This window comes from Blennius ocellaris (genome assembly GCF_963422515.1).
Source record: "Blennius ocellaris genome assembly, chromosome: 22".
NCBI lineage: Eukaryota > Metazoa > Chordata > Actinopteri > Blenniiformes > Blenniidae > Blennius > Blennius ocellaris.
Genome location: NC_137671.1, coordinates 618,247 through 625,746, shown reverse-complemented (window position 1 = coordinate 625,746; position 7,500 = coordinate 618,247).

Here is a 7,500-nt window from a genome sequence, read left to right as displayed (position 1 = left end):
TTTAGAAACCTTCACTGTAGTTTAAAACCTTCACTGTAGTTTAAAAACCTTCACTGTAGTTTAAACCTTCACTGTAGTTTAGAAACCTTCACTGTAGTTTGAAACCATCACTGTAGTTTAAAAACCTTCACTGGAGTTTAAAACCTTCACTGTAGTTTAAACCTTCACTGTAGTTTAAACCTTCACTGTAGTTTAGAAACCTTCACTGTAGTTTAAAACCTTCACTGTAGTTTAAAAACCTTCACTGTAGTTTAAACCTTCACTGTAGTTTAGAAACCTTCACTGTAGTTTAAAACCATCACTGTAGTTTAAAAACCTTCACTGGAGTTTAAAACCTTCACTGTAGTTTAAACCTTCACTGTAGTTTAAACCTTCACTGTAGTTTAGAAACCTTCACTGTAGTTTAAAACCTTCACTGTAGTTTAAAACCTTCACTGTAGTTTAAACCTTCACTGTAGTTTAAACCTTCACTGTAGTTTAGAAACCTTCACTGTAGTTTAAAACCTTCACTGTAGTTTAAAAACCTTCACTGTAGTTTAAACCTTCACTGTAGTTTAGAAACCTTCACTGTAGTTTAAAACCATCACTGTAGTTTAAAAACCTTCACTGGAGTTTAAAACCTTCACTGTAGTTTAAACCTTCACTGTAGTTTAAACCTTCACTGTAGTTTAGAAACCTTCACTGTAGTTTAAAACCTTCACTGTAGTTTAAAACCTTCACTGTAGTTTATAAAGTCCGTCAGTGTGTTTCCCCCTCAGCAGCAGCAGAGGCTCCCTCTAGTGGCCACGACCTGACACTACTACTGGTACACAGTAAATCCCAGTCTTCTGCTCATCTGAGAGTACTACAAAGATACATACTGATACTACAAAGAGACACACTGATACTACAAAGATACACACTGATACTACAAAGAGACACACTGATACTACAAAGATACACACTGATACTACAAAGAGACACACTGATACTACAAAGATACACACTGATACTACAAAGAGACACGCTGATACTACAAAGATACACACTGATACTACAGAGACACACTGATACTACAAAGAAACACACTGATACTACAAAGAGACACACTGATACTACAAAGAGACACACTGATATTACAAAGAGATACTACAAAGAGACACACTGATACTACAAAGAGACACGCTGATACTACAAAGAGACACACTGATACTACAAAGAGACACTACAAAGATACACACTGATACTACAAAGACACACACTGATACTACAAAGAGACACGCTGATACTACAAAGAGACACACTGATACTACAAAGAGACACACTGATACTACAAAGATACACACTGATACTACAAAGAGACACACTGATACTACAAAGAGACACACTGATACTACAAAGAGACACGCTGATACTACAAAGATACACACTGATACTACAGAGACACACTGATACTACAAAGAAACACACTGATACTACAAAGAGACACACTGATACTACAAAGAGACACACTGATATTACAAAGAGATACTACAAAGAGACACACTGATACTACAAAGAGACACGCTGATACTACAAAGAGACACACTGATACTACAAAGAGACACTACAAAGATACACACTGATACTACAAAGAGACACACTGATACTACAAAGAGACACACTGATATTACAAAGAGATACTACAAAGAGACACACTGATACTACAAAGAGACACGCTGATACTACAAAGAGACACACTGATACTACAAAGAGACACTACAAAGATACACATTGATACTACAAAGAGACACACTGATATTACAAAGATATACTACAAAGAGACACACTGATACTACAAAGAGACACACTGATACTACAAAGAGACACGCTGATACTACAAAGAGACACGCTGATACTACAAAGAGACACTACAAAGATACACATTGATACTACAAAGAGACACACTGATATTACAAAGATATACTACAAAGAGACACACTGATACTACAAAGTATGTCTGGATGTACGGCTGGATGTACGGCTGGATGTACGGCTGGATGTACGGCTGGATGTACGTCTGGATGTACGGCTGGATGTACGGCTGGATGTACGGCTGGATGTACGGCTGGATGTACGTCTGACGTTGGTGAGAGGAGGAAGAAGGAGGTAAATGATTGAAATAAAGGATGTATAAATCATCACACGCAGCCTGAAGGCTCCAGATGAGATGCTGCTCAGTGTTTCCATGGTGACGGAAGATGGAGTCACGGTTGTTTGTTGGTGTTTATGAAGCAACAGCAGTGAAGAGCAGAGTGAGAACGGATCAGCTGTTTGTTACCGTGGCGACTCCACTGACTGTCACTGTAGTGACCGGACTGACTGTAACCATGGCGACTAGACTGACTGTCACTGTAGTGACCAGACTGACTGTTACCATGGCGACTAGACTGACTGTAACCATGGTAACCATGTGCTGTACTCAGCATGGTGGTTCAGACAGAGCTATAGCATTAGCATTAGCATTAGCACGTTCAGGGACCTGGGGTTTCTGCATCGTCCAGACAAGCTGGTGACACGAGGAGCAGTGAACTGCACTTGTAGCAGTCGCTCTGAGGGTGTAGCTCTGAGGGTGTAGCTCAGGATCATCAGTCAGGCGGAGTGACGGAGTCTCCAACAGTCTTAATCCAGGTATTTGATGTAATCTGAGTACACAGCAGAGCTGCCGCCCACGGGTGGAGCAGTGGATCACTGACTGCTGACGTAGCGCCGCTGCTGCATGAAAAGATAAACATTCTGCGGAAATAGAGCGTCAACGTGTGTGTGTGTGTGTGTGTGTTAAAGTTAATCATAGAGTCAAATATTTATAAACAACGCTACAGTGACTGTAGTGTAGCAGTGACTGTAGTGTAGAAGTGACTGTAGTGTAGCAGTGACTGTAGTGTAGCAGTGACTGTAGTGTAGAAGTGACTGTAGTGTAGCAGTGACTGTAGTGTAGCAGTGACTGTAGCAGTGACTGTAGTGTAGCAGTGACTGTAGTGTAGAAGTGACTGTAGTGTAGCAGTGACTGTAGCAGTGACTGTAGTGTAGCAGTGACAGTACCAGTGACTGTAGTGTAGCAGTGACTGTAGCAGTGACTGTAGTGTAGCAGTGACTGTAGTGTAGCAGTGACAGTAGCAGTGACTGTAGCAGTGACTGTAGTGTAGCAGTGACTGTAGTGTAGCAGTGACTGTAGTGTAGCAGTGACTGTAGCAGTGACTGTAGTGTAGCAGTGACTGTAGCAGTGACTGTAGTGTAGCAGTGACTGTAGTGTAGCAGTGACTGTAGCAGTGACTGTAGCAGTGACTGTAGTGTAGCAGTGACTGTAGTGTAGCAGTGACTGTAGCAGCGACTGTAGTGTAGCAGTGACTGTAGCAGTGACTGTAGTGTAGCAGTGACTGTAGCAGTGACTGTAGTGTAGCAGTGACTGTAGTGTAGCAGTGACTGTAGCAGTGACTGTAGTGTAGCAGTGACTGTAGTGTAGCAGTGACTGTAGTGTAAAGAGGATGATGAACCGTGGTGAGTTAACGTGGTTTCTAACAAACTTCAGTCCTTGCAAATCCACACCGCTCATCCCTGACAACCCTTCCCCTCACGTTGCCATGACAACATGCACTCAACAGGCTCTCTTGACTTCCAGTGGAGGAAGAGGAGCAATCACACTGCATTCAGAGCCAAGAAGCCCTTTCCTGTAATTATCCTCTCTGTGTGTGTGTGTGTGTGTGTGTGTGTGTGTGTGTGTGTGTGTGTGTGTGTGTGTGTGTGTGTGTGTGTGTGTGTGTGTGTGTGTGTGTGTGTGTGTGTGTGTGTTTTAGTCAGCGGTGGTCTTGTGTTTGGGAAAGAAGTCACGCTCTCTGCTCATAACCCCCCATTACCTTAAACACACACACACACACACACACACACACACACACACACACACACACACACACACACACACACACACACACACACACACACACACACACACACACACACACACACACACACACACACACACACACACACACACACACACACACACACACACACACACACACACACACACACACACACACACACACACACACACACACACACACACACACGTCAGGAGATGAAAACACAGTAAAACGTCTACAAGCTGTTTTCCTATTGAAAATCTGTTGTTGAAATCAACGGTACAGTTCTCCTGTTCTCCACCAGGAGGTGCTGGGTTCTCCTGTTCTCCACCAGGAGAACCACCAAGTTGTTCAGGTTAGATTACAGTAGTTAGAGTAGTTACAGTAGTTGCAGTAGTTACAGTAGTTGCAGTAGAGTAGTTACAGTAGTTAGAGAAGTTAGACTAGTTACAGTAGTTAGAGTAGTTACAGTAGTTACATTAGTTACATTAGTTAGAGTAGTTACAGTAGTTAGAGAAGTTAGACTAGTTACAGTAGTTAGAGTAGTTACAGTAGTTACATTAGTTACATTAGTTAGAGTAGTTACAGTAGTTACAGTAGTTAGAGTAGTTACAGTAGTTACATTAGTTACATTAGTTAGAGTAGTTACAGCAGTTACAGTAGTTACAGTAGTTACAATAGAATCTAGCAGATAACAGACGTATTTGTTTTGCAGCTGGAGGAAAACTGATTGAGTGGAAAGTTTAAGAAAAAGACTGAAGGTCGTCGTTTCTCAAAACGACAAACTAACAAGTTTCACTTCCTGGTTCCTCGTGAGGAGGAACCGAGGAGGAACCGAGGAGGAACCGAGGAGAACGTCCTGGGATCACCTGATGATCCACACTTCCTGTCTGCAGTCTGACAGATCACTGATCCCTCTATAAACATGTTATAACACGACCCCTCTATAAACATGTTATAACACGACCCCTCTATAAACATGTTATAACACGACCCCTCTATAAACATGTTATAACACGACCCCTCTATAAACATGTTATAACACGATCCACACAGAGCATCAGGAACCAAAGAGCGTCAGGAACCACAGAACATCAGGAACCACAGAACATCAGGAACCACAGAGCGTCAGGAACCACAGAACATCAGGAACCACAGAGCGTCAGGAACCACAGAACATCAGGAACCACAGAACATCAGGAACCACAGAACATCAGGAACCACAGAGCGTCAGGAACCACAGAACATCAGGAACCACAGAACATCAGGAACCACAGAGCGTCAGGAACCACAGAGCATCAGGAACCACAGAACATCAGGAACCACAGAGCGTCAGGAACCACAGAACATCAGGAACCACAGAGCATCAGGAACCACAGAACATCAGGAACCACAGAGCGTCAGGAACCACAGAACATCAGGAACCACAGAGCGTCAGGAACCACAGAGCGTCAGGAACCACAGAGCATCAGGAACCACAGAACATCAGGAACCACAGAACATCAGGAACCACAGAAGCTCCAGGTCTCATCAGAACCTCAATCAGACTCAGCAGTTCGTCACCATGCAGGAACCAACAGCCTTCATCAGGCCTCGCAGTTCTCTGGGTTCTCTGGGTGGAACGGTGGGAGGAGTCAAGGAGTAGAGGGGTGAAGGGTGGAGGGTGAAGGGTGGAGGGTGGAGGGTGAAGGGTGGAGGGTGGAGGAGGGAGGGTGGAGGATGAAGGAGGGAGGGTGGAGGATGGAGGGTGGAGGAGGGAGGGTGGAGGGTGGAGGAGGGAGGGTGGAGGGTGGAGGATGGAGGAGGGGAGGATGGAGGGTGGAGGATGAAGGAGGGAGGGTGGAGGACGGAGGGTGGAGGAGGGAGGGTGGAGGATGAAGGAGGGAGGGTGGAGGGTGGAGGAGGGAGGGTGGAGGAGGGAGGGTGGAGGGTGGAGGAGGGAGGGTGAAGGGTGGAGGGTGGAGGAGGGAGGGTGGAGGAGGGCAGCAGAACAACACGGACTAACAGAACAGTGACTCAGCAGGAATTCTAGAGATTTGAGGAAAAGAAGGCGAAAGTCTGACTGACACTGTGCTGGTTTTCTACATCATCCAGTCACCCAGTCACCCAGTCACCCAGTCACCCAGTCACCCAGTCATCCAGTCACCCAGTCATCCAGTCACCCAGTCACCCAGTCACCCAGTCACCCAGTCATCCAGTCACCCAGTCATCCAGTCATCCAGTCACCCAGTCATCCAGTCACCCAGTCATCCAGTCATCCAGTCATCCAGTCACCCAGTCACCCTGTCATCCAGTCATCCAGTCACCCAGTCACCCAGTCACCCAGTCATCCAGTCATCCAGTCACCCAGTCATCCAGTCATCCAGTCACCCAGTCATCCAGTCACCCAGTCACCCAGTCATCCAGTCACCCAGTCATCCAGTCACCCAGTCACCCAGTCATCCAGTCATCCAGTCACCCAGTCATCCAGTCACCCAGTCACCCAGTCATCCAGTCATCCAGTCATCCAGTCACCCAGTCACCCAGTCATCCAGTCATCCAGTCATCCAGTCACCCAGTCCACCCAGTCACCCAGTCACCCTGTCATCCAGTCATCCAGTCACCCAGTCACCCAGTCACCCAGTCATCCAGTCACCCAGTCATCCAGTCATCCAGTCATCCAGTCACCCAGTCACCCAGTCACCCAGTCACCCAGTCATCCAGTCACCCAGTCATCCAGTCACCCAGTCACCCAGTCATCCAGTCACCCAGTCACCCAGTCATCCAGTCATCCAGTCACCCCAGTCACCCAGTCATCCAGTCATCCAGTCACCAGTCATCCAGTCATCCAGTCATCCAGTCACCCAGTCATCCAGTCACCCAGTCATCCAGTCACCCAGTCATCCAGTCATCCAGTCACCCAGTCATCCAGTCATCCAGTCACCCAGTCACCTCAGTCATCCCAGTCACCCAGTCATCCAGTCACCCAGTCACCCAGTCATCCAGTCACCCAGTCATCCAGTCACCCAGTCACCCAGTCATCCAGTCACCCAGTCATCCAGTCACCCAGTCACCCAGTCATCCAGTCATCCAGTCACCCAGTCATCCAGTCATCCAGTCACCCAGTCACCCAGTCATCCAGTCACCCAGTCACCCAGTCATCCAGTCACCCAGTCATCCAGTCATCCAGTCATCCAGTCATCCAGTCACCCAGTCACCCAGTCATCCAGTCATCCAGTCACCCAGTCACCCAGTCATCCAGTCACCCAGTCACCCAGTCACCCAGTCATCCAGTCATCCAGTCACCCAGTCACCCAGTCATCCAGTCATCCAGTCATCCAGTCACCCAGTCATCCAGTCACCCAGTCATCCAGTCACCCCAGTCATCCAGTCATCCAGTCATCCAGTCATCCAGTCACCCAGTCAATCCAGTCATCCAGTCACCCAGTCACCCAGTCATCCAGTCACCCAGTCATCCAGTCACCCAGTCACCCAGTCATCCAGTCACCCAGTCAATCCAGTCACCCAGTCACCCAGTCATCCAGTCATCCAGTCATCCAGTCACCCAGTCATCCAGTCATCCAGTCACCCAGTCATCCAGTCACTCCAGTCACCCAGTCATCCAGTCATCCAGTCATCCAGT